At 39.9% G+C, this 21,817-nt stretch overlaps 1 protein-coding gene across 9 annotated transcripts in view; it reads left to right on the top strand.

Moving 5' to 3' along the window:
- The window catches only part of GPR141 (G protein-coupled receptor 141), a 63,868-nt gene that overhangs the window by 31,615 nt on the left and 10,436 nt on the right, over nucleotides 1-21,817 (top strand). For 3 of the 9 annotated variants that reach the window (XM_031665364.1, XM_021935883.2, XM_021935884.2), the window contains 2 exons: nucleotides 19,773-19,871; nucleotides 20,486-20,609. The exons of 2 other annotated variants lie outside the window; for them this stretch is intronic. The gene's annotated coding sequence lies outside the window, so the exon portion shown is untranslated. Of the gene's footprint in view, nucleotides 1-16,991; nucleotides 19,872-20,485; nucleotides 20,610-21,817 lie in introns of those variants that run through there. 4 more of the 9 variants (XM_031665365.1, XM_009203087.4, XM_031665366.1 and 1 more) reach the window with 4 other exon arrangements.

Consider the following 21,817-nt stretch of genomic DNA (forward strand, 5'->3'; position numbering starts at 1 on the left):
TGTAAGAGCCACCTAGAGTGTAGAAGAGCAATAAGGTATCAAAGCTCAAATGCTTTCTTTGAAGTACCCATTTAAATAAGTCATCATAGAGGCTACCATTTTTACAACATTTCGTAGATTACAATGCATGTTCAGGTTTGACATCTCACTCAAGACTTCTCAACATTTTACATTCAAAGGAAACTATGAATGTAAAGGCATATGAAGGTTAATATCTCATTTATGTTTTAAATGACCCTGAGATGGAGGTATTATTAAACTATATTTTTAATTAAGCCAAGTAAAATTATATATATATATCCACAAGCTATAGCACCTATTTTGAGTGCATTTAAGACTGTTGTTTTGTTTCTGTCATTAGGTAACTAAGAAATTTGGCCAATTTTGCATGGTGAAGATATATTAGAAGAACATATGAAACAGGGTTCTTATTATTGCAGAAAAATAGGAAATCGTTGTATACTGTACAGAAAGAAAATAAAAATTATTCGTGATCCACCTGCCCAAAGCAACAATGTTTAAATATTTGGTGCAGTTACTTTCAATAAATAAATATATTTGGATTATATGGTCAGGATTATAGTGTGTGTACAGGGTTGTCTTCTTTATCACAGACATTTTCTATTTTATTTAATATTCTTAGTAAGCATCATTTTAATGACATAGTAGATCATATGAGTGGAGCATAATTTACTTAACTTACTGTTAACAAATCTCTTTCATATAGTATATGTATTTTGTACCTGTTGCTGATATTGCTCTTCGTAATTCCTAGAAGGATTACTACCCCAAAGAGCATGATTGCTATTAGTGATCTTGCCACATATGGCCAAACTGACTGTTAGAAATGTGGTACCAATTTCAGCTCTAATGAGCAACATCAGCTTGTCTTTGCCAGCACTGAAGATTGTCACAATATTTTAATTCACTAATTTTATAGATTAAAAGATATTGTTGTTTTAATTTTCACTTGGCATGGTCACTTTATGGTCACTTTACATTGTCCACACAACTTATTAAAGACATGGATAAAAGAAATCCTTGCAAAAGGCAGCTTAACTGGATGTTTCCCTCCAAGGGAAAAGATAAGAACTCAAGGGTGAGGGCCAAGATAAGAACTCAAGGGTAAGGGAGGCTTGGGTATTGCATACAAGAACTGGGAGCACAGCAGCAGGGACTAAAGGATGTCTGTTGTTTGTCAGCTTGCCTTTCTTTCTTCCATTCTGAGTATTTTTCACTGCATGAACAGTTGTCCAATGCCTGCCGGGTTCCATGCACGCCCGCAGTAAGCATTCTCTCACAGCATGGATTCTCTGTTCATGAAGCTCTCTCTGCAAAGAATAAAACAAGAATGGGTTCCAAGTACAGAAACTGAGAGTACGTGATGACCTGGAGGATGCCCCACAGGCAACATTTCCTTTTGAGGCATTGAGTTTAGTCATCTTACTCTTCATAATAGAAAATGGAAGTATAACTTTTGTTACTATTTGGATTTTTTTCTTTTGGGTATTTTTTTCTGCCCTTACTCTTTTGTTCTTAGATTACTAATTTAAAATGTTATTATGGAAAATTTGAAATCTGTAGCACAGTAGAGAGCAATAAACCCCATACAGAGTTGCATGTACCCATTACTCAGCTACATGCAACTCCATAGACTCCATGCAAGGCTGCCCTGAGTGATTTATTCTGTCTCCCCGCCAACCCCTCAGCTAGATCATTTTGAAGAAAATCCCAGAAATCCCAGATGTAATACCATTTATCCATAAATATTTTGGTATATATCTCTACAAGATGGTTTTTGAAAAACCTATCATCTTGCCCAAAATAATTCTTTAAAATTGCCAAATAGTCAATAACTGTTCAAATTTTCCTGATTGCCTCATATTTTTTTCAGTTGATTTCTTGAATTGGGTTCCACACAAGATTTGTACCTTGCATTTGTTGTTTTGTTGTTGTACTCACTTTAATAAGTATAAGTAAATGGCACTTCTGGTGGAAAATGATATTTAAATAAATGCCCACAGTCTGAGTGCCAGGGACACTTATTGCGACTCTGATGGTTATTATTTCTGGACAGAGCTAGAAAGTAATAGGAGGGTATTTTTATTTTACATACAGAATTTTAATTGCTATTTACTTATTTATATAACAGTAGGTCATTTTTTCTCTCCTGAGTATCAGAGTTCTGTATCTTCTTAAATACTCAGTGTGATTATTGTAACTAACAGTGTTTTGGGTTCTTCTGGGTGAGAATGGGAGGGCTTACCAGTGATCTGGCTTTCAAAATCTTCCTTTATATTCTGCAACATCAATGAATCAAAAAGAAAAGAAAACAAAGCAAGTGGAGAGACTGACATTACTTAAAGTAAAATCACAGAGTAATAGAGCTACAGGGGTTTACTGAAAACATTCTAGTTGATTTCTTCATTTTGTAGAGAGATACACTAAGGCTGGAAAGGTGACTTGCTCAAGGTGATCTAAATCAATGGTTCTCAGAATTTAACATGACCAAGAATCATCTGGAGGCCTTCTTAAAACCCAGTTGCTGAGCCTCACCCCAGAGACTCTGATTCAATAGGTCTGGGTGGGGCCCTGGTGATGCCGATGCTGCCAATGCACTGACTGATTTAGTGACACTAATCCATCTACATGTTGCCTAATTAACAGCCAATGGGAGCATCTTCTTGGCTACAGCCCTGCTAAAGTACAGAGGAACTCACTTTGCACTACATGGGAGTAAGTGCTGGAAAAATCAAGTCATGGGGCAGGAGCAGGTGAATTGTGGGTTGACCAGGTTGTTTCCTACCTGATGTGACAGATAGAGAAGGCTCGGCTGCCTCACTGAATCTACTAGGGGTTGTCAATTTTTCATCATAGGTTCATTCCTTTGAGATAACTCCTCCTTTTAAAAATCAAGTCCTTAAGAAAGATTCTCCCTCTCCAGACAAATTTAAACCACTGATTGCAATGTAAGCCTGTTGCAAACACTGCCAGATATCTTTATGTGAGTCTCCTAACTGGAGGCAGCCTTTCTCTGAAATCCCACAGCCTCTGCCTGTATGCATCTCTTGTCTGTGATTACTTCCTTACTGGATCTGTTTAGACATTCTTGAACAGGCAGTGATCTGGATACCTGGGTTATGCCAGAGATGCAAATTTTAAACTCCACAAAAGAGTACACTGATTCGCTCGAATAACGGCTTCCAAGTTCAATTTGTCGTAGCCTGAGTGCCGGAGGTTTAGAAAACTCAGTCCTGTTTGTATGGTAAAAATAGATGACACATGCCCTCAAAGTCGGGGGAGATAACTTCATTTCATAACAATTCAGGAATCTAAGTCCAAGAAGCACCTTTAGGATTTTAAAGTTGCTAGAAGCTTTGTAACTCTCCCTGGGTATTTGAGTTTCTCATCTCCTGTTACTTGATTAACCAAAAATATGAAAATCTCAAAGGCAGATCCCAGGGAGACAGAATCTGCCCTACAGAGAAGTTCTAAGTGGAGAGAGTGGGTGGGGGCATCCCTGGGATACTGAGAAGCTGGCTGACCTTTGGTACACAGCAAGAGAGCAGCAATCAAATTCCCACCTGTGATCGCCTTGATAACAGTTATGTTTTCACCTCCATATCTCCTGGGCTCACCTGAATTGGTGGTATATGGTGTAGGGAGGAGGACCCAAGCATTAAGGGACTCAGGGTGTGTATGTCTGAGGGCGGGGCGGGTCAAGTAATAAAGAGTATAAAAGAAACAAAGACAAGGAGGTTAATAAAGTGATCAATGTTGTCTACTTAATACTGCTTTTGTTTGGGCCATTGATGCTAGACTGCCATTTACTCCTCACACCACCTGCCCCTCTGTTTCTCCAGGTAATACCTCAGGTCAAGAACACCAGGTCATGAATCAAAGGCCTTTTGTTTTTAAGCACACCTGATACCTGAAAGATGGAAAACAGTGGCTGCCCTTCTGGTGGCAATGCATGAGCAAATGGGGACAGTAATTTTTAAAACAAGATAAATAAGATGCCTCTGAAGAACATTGTGTTTAGTTAGCTACTGCCAACAAAATGCCACCCAATAAGCTTATCCCAAGACTCAATAGCACAAAAGAGCAATCATTTATCCTTATGGACCTGTGTATTGGCCAAGGGTCAGCCAGATGGTCAAGGCTGAGTTCGGTGGCTCTGCAGAGCTCGATTGGTCCTGCTTCTATGTCTGGTGTCTGCTGACTCTAGCTGGGCTGTCCTGGATGATTTCACTCTGCTCCATGTGTCTTCATCTTCCTCTTAAAACCAGGGGCTAGCCAAGCATGTTTTTCTCATGGTAGTGATAGAGGCACAGGGGAATGTACAGAAAAACCGTCTCTTAATGCCAGAGCCGGAAACTAGCACATTGTGACTTCCACTTTGGTCTATGGGCTAAAGCAAGTCACCTGGCCAAACACAGGGTCAAGAGGGCCAGAAATACATTATGCTCCTACAGCATAACTTTGAGAAACTGCAAAGTTATAAGTCAGGAAATGTGCATATAGGCTTAGGCAGTGCATGAAGAATTGGGCAAATAGTGTCCCTAACACAAATATACACCATGTGTTATCAATTAAGTTAAATACATGTAAGATAATTTAGATAAAATACCATTAGGTTCTGATGCTAATTTTTTTATTGCTATTTTTTATTTTCTTAGAGATCTCATTATGTTACCCAGGCTGGTCTCAAACTCCTGGGCTCAAGCAATCCTTCTACCTTGGCCTCTCAAAGTCCTGCAATTACAGATGTGAGCCACTGTGCCTGGCCTGATGTTAATTTATAATGCTTTCCTGTGAATAAACTGTTAAAACACTTTAGTCAATGTATCCAAATCTGACTGGTGTTGTTCAGAATTCTTTTGCTCCTCTGCTATATAGATTCTTCTAATTCTTTCCTGTGTTCCTCATGCTTCCAAAGCTATACTTGTCTGCCTTGAATGTTGTTACTCAATTAAAATTCTCAGACTCTATAACTGCAATTTTTCTGCCACTTTAAAGATACCCTGTCTTTAAAGTTGCTGTGAAAGAGCCTCCAGTTCATTCTGCAGAATACGCATCAGTTATATATTTACGTCACCGAGATGTTATTTCTCTCCTCGAATATTCTGTGTAATTTTAGTTGCCACATATTGAGAACCTTCTAATGGAAGAATCTACACTAACTCCTATGTATCTCTTTGTCATCTCCTTTAAACCTTACAACAACACTGCAGTATTCATTGAGTAATCCCCATTATGTAAACAAAACTGAACTCAGGAAGATTGAATACATTGCTTAAGGACGAAATGGTAATAAGATCAGAATTCATACAGTTTGGTTTGGCTACGAAGCCAATGGTTTTTCTACTATTTTCCATGTATCTTTTTTTTTTTTTTTTTTTTTTTTTTTTTTTTTTAATCATCTCCCCTCCTCTTACCCATATACTTGAGTTTTTAAATTTTTCTCTGAGATGTAGTAAAGAATGTTTGGGTAGCAAGTGTTAGTGCCATCTCTTTTTATTCTCTTGAGAGCCTGTGAGTGTGGCAAGGCACGTGTTACTATTATCTTCTATAAAGCTGCAGGGACTAGTACTTTGAAGTGAAGAGATTTACAGGGACTGGGATGCAGACTCAGTATATTTTCCTCCTCTCTTATTTAAATTACTATGTTTAATCATGGTAATCGAAGGTGTGAGAGTCTACAATTTTGCTGCTGGAACTAACCAGTGAACTTGGACCTAAAGGACCTAAAGGAACTAAGGAACTATTTATATAGTTCTGGAAGAGGTTGGGAATAAAAATAGCATGGGTGTTCTTCACATTGCAATAACATAGAAATAAGATGGCAGAGGATAGTTACTATTCAGCCATACAGCCCACTAAGTTCTAGAGTGTTGGGTTTATAAAAGGATTTTTGAATAACTTGGGACTCTTGTTACTATTGGTTGTTTACTTAACTTCTTGGACAATTTAAGTTAAAGGATAACCCAAAAAGAAGTCAAACTAATTTCAATTTATCTAAATAACCTTGAAGAAAGCAAATTGAAATTTCTTCCCTTCCATTGTCCTCACTTTCCAATGAACATGTTTTACTGTAAAGATATGGTCCAAAAAAAATCATGTTTATTTTTCTTCATGTTGTTTTCATATGCCATTCATGTAGCAAGCACTGTTACGCCATGGCGGTTACTTTGATGTGTGGAAACAGGATGCAAGCTGTTATGTTCTTTGCAATGGCTTCCCATTCATCTGTGTCTCAAGCATTAGGAATTTCAAAAAACTCTATGAGTTCTGATTTGGGTTAGTTTTATCTTCATGAAAGTTAGAAAATGGCATTTCTTTTCTGGGTATTATTTGTCTTTATCTTGAATTCTGCAAAACATGTTATAGCAAGAATTGTTAGCTATTAATATATGTTAGTGGTTTTAAAGTGTTTTATTTATTATTAACAAGAATTGTTGGCTATTGATATATGTTAGTGGTTTTAAAGTTTTTATTTATTATTTATCTTATTTTATTGTTTTTTAGAGACAAAGTCTCACTCTCTTGCCCAGGCTGGAGTGCAGTGGCATGATCATAGCGCACTGCAGCCTTGAACTCCTTAGGCTCAAGCACTTCTCCTGCCTCAGCCTCCTGAGTATCTGGGACTATAGATGTGAGCCACCACATGTGTCTAATTCTTGTTTAAAATTTATATCTGTAGAGACAGGATCTCACTATGTTGCCCAGGCCAGTCTGGAACTCCTGGCCTGAGGCAGTCCTCCCACCTTGGTCTCCCAAAGTGCAGGGATTACAGATGTGAACCACTGTGCCTAGTCTATTTTCTCCTTTAAATAGTGGGGTTTTTTTCCTCCTTAAAAAGAAAACCCCGTTAGATGAGGAGGAAAATAAAAGGAAACAAATGATATTTATGGAGTGGTTGTTCAGCATCCAATCTTATGCTGGGTGCTTTACATAGTTTATTGCAATGTTAGTTCCATATTACAGCTGAAGAAACAATGGCATTTGATAATGCAAACTGCATAGATCTCTAATTTAGCTTTTTTGGTTATCAGGCTTTGATGGGTTCAAAATTTGATAGGAAATTTTGTTTGTTTCCTTGCATATGAAAACATAGTTCTTCTACCAGATCCCTAAAAGTCTGTGGCCAGCAGGTATTAGCATCAGGAGGTGAGTATTAGTTGAAATATTGACCTCTGTTATGTTAACAAAATGGTGGCAGCATTTGTAGGTCGCCGATGCACACATTCCACTACCTAAAACAAGAGAATTTGCCTTTGTCCACGCTTCCTGAAACGAGTCCTGAAATTCATTCTGATTAAACCACCATAAGCCTTATGTGCAGCCCGAACTAGTAATTGTGATTAGGGGTGAGGCGGGGGTGAAATGCACTGCTCCATTTAACACAGCGCAAGTCAAGAATCCCATCCTTGGAGCTAAGACAGAGTCAACTTTTCAGAACAACTTGGATCTTGAAATGGAAGTGGTAGGCTTTGAGGAAGGCAGACAGACATGGAAGTCTGGGAGCCAGGCAAACCCAGCTGTCCACAACATCATTTATTCTTTCAAAGCTGCATCTAGAGAGCAATCTGGCTAAGAACAGTGGGAGAAACTGACATGAATTAGACATAGTTCCTGTCCAGGCTGCCTATAATTTGTTATGAAGAGGGAGGAGCTAAATTAATAACTATAATCAAAACCTGAAATGCTGTGACATAAAAGTGGCAACTACCTATTAGAGTGAGAAGGAGAATTACTTTTTGGCACAAATAATGGAAAATTTTCAAGGCAGGTGAGAGATTTCTCAGAGCTCGAAGGGGTACTTAGGAATAGGAATTATTTTAGCTGCATGTGATATGATGCTGAGAGAAACTGGGACATAGGGAGAGTAAGACTTGTTAGGGAACAGGATAGACAGAAAGATGAGGAGAGGTAATGCCCAGGGCTTTAGTAGAAAATATAAGGCTCCAAAGAACAAAAATTACTCAATTTCGCTGTTTTACTTCGGATCAATTTTTCCAATAAGTGTGGTCAAAAAATCAGAAGTGTGTGGACAAAAGTATAATTTCTTGTTGGCTGAAAAATGGTAAGTTCTATATTCTTTGGTGAGTTAGCTCTTTGCTCAGGAAACCAGAGTATTGCAAAGTATATTTTCTGTCAGCTTATATGATTCCTTCTTAAGAATTTCTATTTCTGAATAAAGTTTCAACTATATTTGTTTACTTATATCTCTTTTGCTCTAAAAGAAGACTCAAAGTACCTGAGCTTTCAGCTAAGTTTTCAACTCAAATTCTGTTTCTAAATATTAAAGGGAAGGTTTTCCTTTACACACTGGAGATGGATAAAGTGCCTGCCAAGGGCTGAGGGTATTGTGAGCATTTAAAAGGGCTCAGCTCCATGTAAGGTTCTCAGGAAGATAGGTGAGAGGTCCTCCATCTAAGAGCCTCAAATTTTGATGATGGAGAGGATCAAAAGAGAATCAAGCCATGTCCAAATCACGGGTGCCTCTGAGGACAGATAGGCCTTGCTAATTATGTGTGTCTTTTACTAAGGTGAAAATTTGCTTCATTTTGTAAATACATAATAGACACTAGGAGGGAATGTGGTTCAGAAAATATGCATGAAGGCTTGCGAGAAGAAGAATGAAAAGCTGTTTTCAAATCTACAAAAGGGAAAGCTAAGCTTCTACATTTAAAGTAGGTGGCCTGTGACCTAAAACTGAACCAATAAAAGAGAATTGCAAGTATATTTCTTACTGAAATCTCCCTTCCCCTCAAAGGTTAAGAGGATTGAGGACATCTCTGAAAAAGGAGGAGTAGATAGTCAACGTCTAGGTGGAGGTTGTGTATTTGCTGATTGATACATTTCAGACCATAATGGAGAAGACCATTTTGTTCATTAACAAATGTTTCAACATCAGTGCCTGCCTTTTTGGCTTATGCTATCCATCCCTGATATTTTCTGCCCCCTCTTTCTTTCCCTCACCTCCTTGTTGTGTGCTGAATCCTTTCTATCTTCAAGTGTCACTCCAAAACCAGCTTCCTGAATGAAGCCTTCACAGATTCCCCCTTCTCCAAGATTGGCTTGTTCTCCCACAACAATGCCCTGATGCACTATCTTATTTTACCTTCATGAATTTCTACAACATGCATCTGTCTCCTTCACTAAATTATAAGCTCCTTGAGGGCAGGACTGCTCTTCTTTTACTTTGTGTCCCTCCTTCATTACTGAGCAATCCTTATACATCTCTTGGGCAAACACATATATCTTAAATATGATTGTTTACATTGCTCATAAATATAATTGTTAAATATAATTGTGTGATAAATGTACCAGGAAGTGGATCCCCTGGCCTAATAGCTTTGCAAAGTATTCCTTCTCTCTGGGCTGAAATAAGTCAATTATATTGAAAGTTAGAATTGTTAAAAAGTTTATAACTAGTAAGGGTGATTAGAAGCCCTAAATTCAGCAAATGTTCAGCAAAGTATTTAGTGTTTACTAGGTATCTAATATCATGCTAGTGATGAACTAAATAGTCACTCTTACCACCCTCATGGAGACTATAGTGAGGAAAATGGTCAATTCATATGCAAATTACCACATAGATTTACAGTTAGACATCGTATAAGTGCTATAAAGAAATTAAGCAGTTCCAGTGCTTTAGGAGGCTGATGTGAGAGGATCACTTGAGGCCAGGCATTCAAGGCCACCTGGGCAACATAGCAGGACTCTATGTGTACAAAAACTACAAAAATTAGCAGGCATGGTGGCGTGTGCCTGTAGTCCTAGCTACTCAAGCTACTTAAGAGGCTGTGACAGGAAGATTGCTTGATCCTAGGAGTTCGAGGCTACAGTGAGCTATGATTAAACCACTGCACTCCAGTCTGGGAAACAAAGTGAGACTCTGTCTCTAAAAAAGGAAGGAAGGAAGGAAGGAAGGATTGATTCAAGAAAAAAAGGTTTAGAGAAAATGTGGGTTAGAAAGTCATTTCTGCTGATGAGCTTGATTTAAGATAAATTGAGCTATCCTCATTCATGGAGATGTATGAAAAAGCCACTGGTTGGCAAAGGAAACAACATTTGCCCTGAGCATAAATGAGAGATAAATTGGTACTAGAACCCTGTCTACATCCACTTAACAATTGCTCTTCTGAGATCACAAGGGTGATAGAGCCTGTGTAGATCTCCCTGGCTCACTGAACCTTAACCAAGGGCTTCTGTTAAGCTTTGAATGCACACCAGTGACATAGAACTGAAGATGCAGTATCTTAAGCAGGGCTCACATTTGTAATACATTTGTATTTTAGGCTTCCCTGATAAGTTTTGTGTGTGTGTGTGTGTGTGTGTGTGTGTTGCAGGGTGGGGGATAGGGTTGGAGGGCATTATGGAGGCAAGAAGAACAAGCTGTCTTGCCTGTGTGTGAAGAGTTTCACCAGACGATTTCAACTTTCTCATGTGACCTGGGAAAGCTGTGATGTGGAGGATGGCCAATCTATACTTCAAAATGTCCACACAGTTCTGGTTGGTTCTGCCATGCCAGAATCAAAGGTTGGGCCAAGAAAGAAATGCCTTTGGCTGCTTGGTAACCGGCACTATCACAAGACAGTTGTGTTGATTGAGTCTAAGGTAGAAGTTTGTGTGAGCTATGAGAGGTGGTAAGATATGACTGCAAGGAGAATGGCATGAATCCGGGAGGTAGAGCTTGCAGTGAGCCGAGATCGCGCCAGCCTGGGCAACAAAGCGAGACTCCGTCTCAAAAAAAAAAAAAAAAGATATGACTGCAAAAGCCAGGACTTTGCCAAATCATACACTCTCGAGATAAGCCATCTTGTCTGACCATCAGATTCAGTGATGAGTTTTTGTATCTTGCAAGTTTTCAGTTCGGCAAGAAGTTTCCTGATAATGCTTGGATATCTGCATCTCTTCTTCCTTCATCCAGCATTGATGGTTAGTAACTTCTTTATAGCACTTATACAATGTCTAACTGTAAATCTATTTGTTAATTTGCATATGAATTGACCATTTTCCTCACTAGACTATAGTCTCCATGAGGGTGGTGAGAGTGATTATTTAGTTCATCACTAGCATGATACTAGATACCTAGTAAACACTAAATAGTTTGCTGAACGTTTGCTGAATTTAGGGCTTCTAATCACCCTTACTAGTTATAAACTTTTTAACTTCTTCTAATTAACAGATGGGTCCTCTCCCATCTTATATGGAGGATCAAAATGATTCTAGCAACTTAGTTGCTTTCCTCAAAAATATTGACACTCACCTTTGCCACACATGTCTGTGAATTATGAGTCATTGTCATAAGGGACTAAACTGTCTAACCTTAGAGTTCACCTTGGCCATATTTAGAATGTACAGTTCATAGGCAGCTGAGTAGAAAACCAGAAAAAGGGGGCTGAGAATTAGACGAGAAACTGAGGAAATGAGTGAAATTAGTGATTCTCCACCTGGTCAGGAATATTTTTTGGAAAAACATTCTTTCAACTCCTATGACATACAGCAGGGAATGAGCTTATTGGAAGAGATTAGGGAATGAGAGTGTGAGGTGGAGCTTGAATCCTTTCAGAGATCCCATTGGAAATAAGGCAAGGATTGGGGAGCTAGGGCAGCCCTTGGAAACAGGGAACAGCAGGAATAATGGGGAACGCAGCCCCCAGAGAGTGTCAGAGTCAGGCTGGAACCAGCCTCTGAAGGGGTGACTAGTCTTGGAGGGTCACTGGTCAAAGAGGAACATCTAAACTATTGTCATGGCCGCAACATGAACGGAAGAGGTTCTAGAGTGTGGGGAGATTGTTGGGGTTCAGGAAGGCTTGGGACTCAACAGGGCCTGGGAGGTGAATCAGGAGTTGGGCAGAAGGCAGGCAGAGAAAAGGTGTGCCGTGACTCAAGCCTGGCACTTCCAAAAGAGGGACTGTCCCCGGCACTCATCCCGTGTTCACAGGGCACAGGGCAGCAGACACTTAGAGATACCAGACCCTGATGCCCACTGATGGCTTTACCTGGCCCACCTTGGGCTAGGCCTTCTTGGAGCTGAGCATGTGAGTTGAGTGCACCATAACAGTCTCTGAGTGTAGTTTCCAATCTCAACAAAAGCAGAGAGTTAAGGACTTAGAGTTCAAAAAGGAAAAGAAATTAAGAAAAGGGTTCAGAACCCTCTCTGGGATAAATTAAATTTGGGGAATTAAATTTTAGTGCAATTTTGTTTTGCTCTTACACTGCAATCTGATGAACTGCTTTTCAAACATTTATTGGCTTTAGAGAACTCAAGTAGGCCTGTTTTAATTACTTCTCCAAGTCCTCTTCCAGTATTCTAATTAATTACTTTTCAATACCCTGATAATTGGTCATAGAGATACAAACAATACATTTGAAAAACAAGGACCGATTGTCTAGGGGAATCCACAGCTCCAAAGGAGAGCAGGGATGGAGCAGCGAAGAAATGTCACTTTTTCTCTTTTTTCGTAGGAAAGGGACTTCTATGTTGCTGTGACCCTGTGATGTGCTGCAGAACTTTTGGGCTTCAGAGTCAAACAGCCTGGGGCTCCAATTTCAGGGCTATCATTTGTTAGTTGAGTGAACCCAGAAAGCTGCTTAATTTTTCTGAGTTTCATTTCTTCAACTAATATTTGGAATAAAAGTACCCATGTCCTAGATTTCTTGGGAGGATTATAAGTAGCATATAAGAAATTTGCATCTTAGTGCCAGGAACTGAGGAGGCACTCAGGACCTGGTGGCAAAAGTTATCAATACATTATACTATAATAGATGTGCCCATTATTGGTGAAAAGGCATAAACCTAGAGGTACCTGGGACTAAAGACAGAATAAGGGTGAACTTGGACAGATTGGTCTGGTTAATGTCTCAGTAGCTTTGATTTAAGAAAGATCTTCTTTGAATGGATTTCACTTTGGTGGTGTGGTGTTTTCCATCCATAGATGTTGATTACTTCTATAGATGAAATCCCCTTTATAAACATGCCCAACATGTCCTAAAACTATTTTCCATTCCTGGTTCTCCCTAGATTTTCTGTTGGCATGGCAGCTGAACTTGTTGGCAGATTATATTGGGCTCCAAGACAAAGGTCGACAATATCTCCATGTCTCTGGGTGTGAAGTGGAGACACAATTTTTAGAACTTCTGGGAGAGTCTTCTCTCACTGTCGGCCTGGACTGTTGAGGCCTGAAAGTATGGTGTCTGTCTCAGGGGCCAATGCGTTGCTTGAAGGATGTATTTTTTCCACAGCCTTTTTTGTCTTGTTCATTTCAGAATTTTGCCTACAAGTGTACTTCACCTACAGTGAATAAAGATTGATGGTTGATTGAAGTCATCTGGATAACATATTGGAAAACTTCTTGACAGGAATAGTTTAAGTTAGAAAACAGAAATAAACTTTTGACTTTAAGGAAATATTTCATGTCTGTCAACATAAAGCAACTTGGCAGTATCAATCTGTATCCACAAATACTTTCATGTCCTATGACCACTTTTTTACTGGACACCACCTTTTGGAAAAATCTAAAATATGTAAAACACTAAATTCACAAAAATGATTATCCCAGAGTTATTTATAACATTAATAAGTTAGAAACATAACATCATTGAAAATTTGGTTAAATCACTTTGGAGACATCCACTTGATGAGATGTTATGCTGTCATATAAAAGTGCACAGAAACAGGTCAGGCATGGTGGCTTGTATATGCAGTTCCAGCTACTTGGGAGGTTGAGGCAGGAAGATGACTTGAGGCCAGGAGCTTGAGACCAGCCTAAGCACTATAGTGAGGTTCCCTCTCTAAAAAAAAAAAAAAAAAAAAGCCAGGTGCAGTGGCTCACGCCTGTAATCCCAGCACTCTGGGAGGCCAAGGCGGGCAGATCACTTGAGGTCAGGAGTTCAAGACTAGCCTGGCCAACATGGTGAAACCCTGTCTCTACTAAAAATCCAAAAATTAGCCGGGCGTGGTGGCAGATCCACCCACCTCGGCCTCCCAAAGTGCCTGGATTAGAGGCGTGAGCCACTGTGCCCAGCCTAAGAGTCCAGAAATGCCTAATTTTTCTTTAGTGACATTTAGTTGCCTCTTTTTTTATTGATATAAAACAATCCCAGAAACACTGAGAAAATAAAAAGAAATAAAACCCTAGAAGTTACTGGAAGGAAAAAAAAAGTGAATGGCATGGAAGATAAGCAAGTCAGATAGTGAAATGCCTGAAGTGAACATGGTGAGGGAGGGAAGAAACTATGATACTGGGTGAAGCACAGAGTGAATCCTGTGAAATGATGATGTGAAAAGCAGCCTCCTTTAGTGATGTCCTGTTCTTGCTCTATCACGTTTTAGTGCTTCATGGGCCATAAGGAGGCTTGGAGGCAAGGAAGTTACCAGCATTGTTGAATACCACGTTTTGCCTATCTGAAGGCCTCGTCCCTTACATGTCCGTATAGACATGTTTCTCTGTCTTTTGAGGCTGGGTGGATTAAGTAGGCCAGATGGTGTGTCGAAGGTGACAAGAAGGCCGTGGTAGCACTGGACACTCAGGAATTCCAGGAACACAGTCTCCCAGATTTAACAATTTCAGAGAATAAAGCACAGTCCCTGGACAATGAAAGATTACTTTGAAGCAAAATTTCTGGTAAGGAGATGGACATTCAAGAAGATCAGAATTCATAGCTCATTTTAATATCTGCAGACCTACAGATCTATGCAAGGCTCTCACTGGGAATGGAAAGAACTCGCTGACAGTTCCTTATTTTGGAGAACACGGGTGGCAGCTGGGGCAGCCTGAGTGCCTTGCGGAGCAGTGTGGTTCACTCTACACAGACACAAAGCCTCTGAGTTTCAGTTCCCACTTCCCTTGTAGGTAACCAGAACTTGCATCCTCACCTGTTAGAGAGTCAGCAGCAATGGTGAACTCCTCAAGTGAGGAGAGAATGGATAGCTCAAATCCAGAAGCCTGTTCTTTGGTGGAAAATGATGTCTTTGATGAGTGAGGCTGCACATCTAATTTTACTTGAAACTGCCTAAAAAATGTATTTTTTTTTTTTTTTTTTTTGCTATTAAACAAACCATAGAAAACCTGAGAGAGTCCTTTAAAACTTCAGAAATAGGACGTAAAGAGGAGGAGGACTGTGAGAAGAGTTTGAATATGGACAAAGCAGGGGGCAATTTTCATATTTTACTTAGGCCTATAATCTTCTCCAGTGGATTTCTTTAGAGTGGATATTTCTCTTTTGTTGTTTCCCACACTGCTTCAGATATTTTCAGACAGATTTTTTGGTTTTGGTTTTTTAGCTATACTGAGCTGGTCCTTAATGTGGGAGCTGCCATCCCAGAATCTTTTTTCAATATATTTTGGATGAACTGCTGCTTGAGTTTCCCTGAGTGAGTGATTAAAGTGACTGCTCCCATTTGTTTTCTGCAAACACAACAAACTATAATTCGTTCTAAGGAGAGCTCAAAGGCAGGGAAGCCATTTGTCTGCTGACAACTTTTTCTCAGAACAACCTGTGATGCCTCTTCTAGCTGGGGCCGGACATCCATCCTGGCTCCCAACTGGTGTCCTTGAGGTGGGGCCTATGGGGCTGGACTTAAAGCATAGTTCTGTTGATTAGAAGCTGCCATCTGTCTCACTGGGCCTCTGGAGTCTGCCTGTAGTAGTGCTGTGTCATGGGAATAGTCCCAGACTGAGACACAGAACCTGGAATTTAGCCAGTGACAAACCTTGCTAGCTTTTGAAGGTCCCTGTGTGGGCCTCGATGTCTTCCTCAGTTTAATGAGTGCACTGGATGCTATAATCTCTAGGTTTCACTCTGACACTAAGAATTCGTGATTTTGTCTTCTGATTCCTGGTCCAAGGGTTCCTTCTGTCCTGGAGATGGAGACATCATGGCCACTCTCATGGATCTTTTCTTCTTGGAAGCAGGGATGAATATAGAGAATAACAAAGAAAAAGTGAGATGACAGTGATTCATATGTCATCAAAAGAGATGACATATGAAGCACATGGCTTGGGTAGGGCTGGTTCCTTGTAATGAGTGGTCAAGAATCAAGAAGCTGAATCTGCAGTGCCATCTGTCCAATGTGCAGCAGAAAGAAGTGAAGCCAGGGATGGAGTGGAGAGCCAGGAGGAATGAGCAGCCACATCAGAGGGACTAGGCCTGCGATCTTGAGCAGGGTGAGACACCCAGAGCTCCTGGTTCCTGGCACGGCATCCACCTAGCCCTCTAACCAGGGGAGCTTCCTACTCTGCCCTCGATATGAATAAATGAAGGAAGTCACCGGCAGCATTGATTCTCTGTCAATATTTCTCCCGCTCCTCCCTCATCACCAAGGCTCAGCTCAGATGCAATTTCTTTCTCTCTTTTTTTGCACAATGGCTTTACTGAAATATAATTCACCAACTATAAAAGTCATTTTTTTCAAAGGACAACTTTATGGCTGGTGAACCACAATTCAGTGGTTTTTAGTACAGTCACAGAGTGATAGACAAAATTTCTCGTTTTTGTAGGTGGAAGAAGGAACAAATTATAAATTGTGTGAATTCGGATGTCTGGACTTTTCATTCTTTTATCTTAAAATACGTTTATTTACCATGTTTGCTTTTTTTTTTTCCTTCCTGCCTCTGTTACTGCTATTGCTGTGCTCTGTTTTTCCTTCTCATAATTTGCAAGCCATACATGTAACTTTGGTTCACTAATTGATTGCTCTTAAGTTTTCGTCAAGAAGTTACATTCGGCCGGGTGCGGTGGCTCAAGCCTGTAATCCCAGCACTTTGGGAGGCCGAGGCGGGCAGATCACGAGGTCAGGATATCGAGACCATCCTGGCTAATACGGTGAAACCCCGTCTCTACTAAAAAAAAAAATACAAAAAACTAGCCGGGCGAGGCGGCGGGCGCCTGTAGTCCCAGCTACTCGGGAGGCTGAGGCAGGAGAATGGCGTAAACCCGGGAGGCGGAGCTTGCAGTGAGCTGAGATCCGGCCACTGCACTCCAGCCTGGGCGACAGAGTGAGACTCCGTCTCAAAAAAAAAAAAGAAGAAGAAGTTACATTCATTTTTTTTGTTTGTTTGTTTCTCTACACTTAAACAGTACCTTTAACCTCTTCCCCACCAAAAAATATTAAGATATTCACATACAATTTCTCTCTTTTATTTCCCTCACTTCCACCTTGTGGAAACCAATGGGTGTTTTAATTTGGTATGATCATGAGCATTGTAGGTTTAAAATGTATTTCACTGCATTTTGGCTGTAGGAAGTGAGACCAAAGACAGAGAACGGGGAGGAGGGATCGCATTCTATAAAGTCTTCCACACCATTTCCAAATCTTGATTTGACTCTGAGAAAGGTGAGAAGCCATTGGAGGATTGAGATAAGAAGAATGACATCTTCTAACTTACATTCTGAAAGATTACTTAGGTTGCTGAGTTGGGAATAGGGGAGATAGGAGTAAAAAATGATTTGCTGTAATAATCCCTTTAAGAGTTAATGTGGCTGAATCCCAGTTGTTGCAATGTAGGCAATGAAGAGGTGACCAACTGTATGTTTATTTTATGTAATTTTTCATAATTTTTAAATTTAGAAATAATTTTACACACAACATTTACAGTGTTGTAAGAATGATATAAAGAGCTCCAATATAACCTTCACCCAGATTCCCCAATTGTAATCTTTTCCACATTGGCTTTTCCCTTTTTGTATATACATGTTGTAATTTTTTTCAATCTATTTGAGAATAAATTGAAAGCATGCTGCGTTTATCCATATGGTATGCAGTGATATTGTATAAGAACAGGATATTCTCTTATACAACCACATACAATGGTCAAGATCAGGAAAATAACAGATGATGTTGGAACTTCTATTAATATTAATAATAGTTTCATTCTAGGTGTTTTTTAGCTTTTCTTTTAAATCTTCCATCTCTTGACCTTTATTGGTTCTATCTGTGGGAGTCTTCTCAACCTTCTTACAATCTCATTGATTGTGTGGTTTGGTGCATTTTAATTAAAATAACAACTCTGAGTCTTACTTCACACCATTCTCTCCTCTCTGAGCACATTTAAAGTTACTTTTTTCCACTTTGCCTTCTTAGCAAACCAACCCATCTGTTAGTTCTTTCGTCTGGGAAATTTGGTATCCATCTAACGTGGCATTAGCTCTCCTAAAATGTCCAGTGACTCATCCTTGCTTTCTTATTGTTGAATGTGGATGAAGGTACCTGAAGCATGTACTTTTCTCTTCCAAGCCCAGACTCTTCAATTTTTGTTTAATTTGGGGGCAAGCTCTCCTAGGTGGGTGTCATCTTCCTCCAATCCTTATAATATTTTAACTTGAATAACCCTTCTCCAACCCTCTGTTCTGTTGCCAAAACAAACTTTCAAAATTGAAATATTAAGATGTCATTCAGTATTCTACAATTCCCTGCATCCCTCATAATTTTCAGAATAAAATGGAAAATCCTTAGAGTGGCAACATGCCGTATATATGGAAACCCTCATCTACAGATTCTCACTCATGTTCTCCTCATGTGTCAGATGTTCCAGGCACATCAAACTATTGGTAATTCCCAGAATGTGCATCCAAGCCTTTGCCCAGAATCTTCTCTTTCCCTGGAGTGCTTTATTTCCTCCTGTCTACATCTAGAACTTCAATGCATCCTTTAAGCTCCAGTAACTGCTACATATCTGTACCCAAGCATCTTTTACTTTATTTTGATGCCTTCATCCTCCAGTACCTCTTAAATAACTACTGCTCTTTCTGAATTCTTGCAGCATTTTTCATGTATCTGTAGGTGTTTCTGTAAATAATTGATGTGTCTCTTTCTCTCCTACCAAACAGAAGGAGATTTAAATGCGGGGATGTGTTTTATTCATTTCAGAATATTTGCTACCTACTGTACAATAGACACTTAGAGTGATATCATTTGTTTAATAAATGAAGTGAGAAATCCCAAAGTAGGTTATACTTGTTTGCCTGTTTTAAAATGGTACAGGGAGGGGTTCTGGTGACTAAGGTCTACACACTAATGAGCATTTGGATTATTTAATGTCATTTTGCAGGGTTCTACAAATTGTGTAGGACTCTCATTTTGTAGGCTGGTCTCTGATGTTGGCTCTACCATAGGTTTCTTATGAAACAGCCACTAAAACCACTTCCGTATCTCACTTCTGACATTGACGTAGTCCTCAGGCCATGGACAATGACTGCTGAGACCCAAGCAAGGTTGTGGGCAAGGCTTTGGGAAGGGGGTTGGTAAGATACAAGGGAATAGCCACCAGCCAGGCCTCAGGCAGACCTGAGGAGCTCTCTTGTGTGTGGGATGAGATCAGATCAGAATCATAAGAGAATCATGCAGGCACGATGGGAGAATCCTGGTGCACCAGAATAGGGGAGAGGCTTGTTTAGAGCTACAAATACCAGCAAGACCTGGCCCGGTATGTCAGGTCAGCTAATATGTCAGTTTCCACAGCTCCCATAGACAATGGGATGCCAGGGAAAGTTTTTAAAAAGAGAAATGAAATCATTGATGACGCAATTTGGACTTCAGTCTAGTTGTTTCGCTGTACATTTGGGGCATAGAGAAAAAAGAAACAAGCTGGGGGTATGAAAGAGAACATTCCAAGAATGATAGGTAAGTCTGAGTCACAGGACGAGGCTGAAGGAAGGGGGTTAGAGAGGAGGTGTCCCTTGAAATAGAAGCTGAGGCCAGTTTGCAAAGGGCTTACATGTCATCGTAGGAACTCAGAATTTATTCTTTTCTCTAACAGGAAACAAAGAGGATTTTAAGCAGAGACATGATAGAGGGCAGGGGAAAATCAGAGTTTGAGGCCAGACTTCATGATGACCTTCCAAGATCAATTGCAGAGGTAAAGAGGGAATCCCCATGTGGGACAAGGAAGTTCACAGTCAGCCAGAGAGGCAGTCCTGCCCCCTGAGAGAGCTGGCTCTGGGTTTGCAGTTTATTTCTGGGATCCTGATGTCAGTTGTTGGTCTAGATCCAAATGTGGCCATATCCAAAACATATTTAATCCAGTCAAGGCACTTGTTCACCATTATTTCACCCATTCAGTTAACAACTCATGACCGCTATTAAAAAACTATATGCTAGTTTTGAAAGAAATTCAAAGTTAAAAGCAAGTGCACAAATGAATAAAATAATTAAAATAGAGAAATTAATAAGACAACAAAGGAAGGACTGAGAGGCACCTGTAAAGCATTTTGAGAAAGCAGCTGAGAATGTCCTGGGGGCCTGAAGAGCTTGAAAGTCCGTGTTTACACCTCAAAGATGTGCAAGACTGTGTGAGTGGGGGTAATATTTTGGGAAGAGAAAGCACAGTGAAGACATATAGGTGAAATATCTAAGTAGCATCAACAAATAACTGTTGTTAATGTTATTTGAAAAAAAATTCCCTGGTTTCTTGTATTTGGAATGGATTGTCTCTGTGGAAGCAGAAACTACCTCTTTCTTACCTTCTTTCAGGTTTTCCTGGATCAGCTGCACTCCTTAGCAAAACTATATTGGTCAATCAACTGAGAGAGTAACTGAGACATTTGAATCATTTCTAGGTGTAAAAAGAAAGACCGAAGCCCAGGAAAATATTACGGTCAGTTCAATGCCTTAAGTATAACACCAGCATCACTGGCTGGGACCCTCAGAGCCTACTCTCCTATTTTCCCTTCATCTTCTTCTCTTCTTTATTTTTCTTACTCCTTTTCTTTGTTTTCCCCACTTCTTTCTCTTTTCTCTGTTCCTCCCTCACTTTCTTGATCTCTCACCCTCTTTCTTTCATGAATTCATTGCATCATGACAGAAGTACTTGACACATACCACGTCCCAAATTCTGAGCTAGGGTACATGCTATATTTTTCTTCAAAATTAAGTGTGAGGTGGATCTTTAAATAATAACAACAAGTGTGTCTCAAACAGTCTATCCTGGACACTTTGTAAGCTTCCACTGTTTTCTCTTCAAAGTGCCTGTGTCCCAAAGCTCAGGACAAATTTCAAAACCTGAACCTGAATATCAAGAAATCTAAACATGTATCATCTAAAGCTGGCACCCAGGAAAACAGAGCTTTTCATTTGATCAGAGAGTGCATATTTCTTACCTACCAGTGTTTGTTTTAACCACACTTGGCAGGTTCTGTATATAACACACATCAAAGCCATCAGTTGCACTTGTTGTGACTGTGGGTGCTGGCTTGCTTGTTCCAGAGTCCCAGGGCCCGGCCATGGCCATGGTGTTTGTCTCTCAGGCTTGTCTGTCTCATACCTGGCAGGCTCACTGCTTCACAGCTCACTGTGTCTCTCAGACCTTCTCTTGGCTTTCCCACAGTCTCGGGGACTGTTCTAAATAACAAGCTAATATTCTGAAGTGAGGCATTGGAAGCATTTCTGAGCAGCATTTATTCTTTTTGTATGCGTTCAATTTTTTAGCAATGAAGACATTTCCTTTCAAGGTTATTAAGCTTTGAACTTTCCATTTTGTGAAAAGGCTCAAAATTGCCTTCATTCTTTGTGGGCATCCAACTCTAACAGACACGTAAATTAATAGACTAGGGAATATTTAACAGTCTAAGTTCAAACAAATATATTTACTTTGATTGAATTGATGTTGCTATTAATTGCCATTGAAGGAAACCACTGTAAAAAGAAATATGCCCTGGAGGACAAATGTGACACTGCTAAAATTAAAACTCAAATGAGAATAATCTGCAGATTTTAATGTTTCAAATTCGATTTGGAGAATACAGTTCTTTAATATAATACTGATAAAATCATGTTATTGATCCTGCATACCCATCTCTTCTCAGG

Source organism: Papio anubis, chromosome 4 (assembly GCF_008728515.1).
Source record: "Papio anubis isolate 15944 chromosome 4, Panubis1.0, whole genome shotgun sequence".
NCBI classification, from domain to species: Eukaryota; Metazoa; Chordata; class Mammalia; order Primates; family Cercopithecidae; genus Papio; species Papio anubis.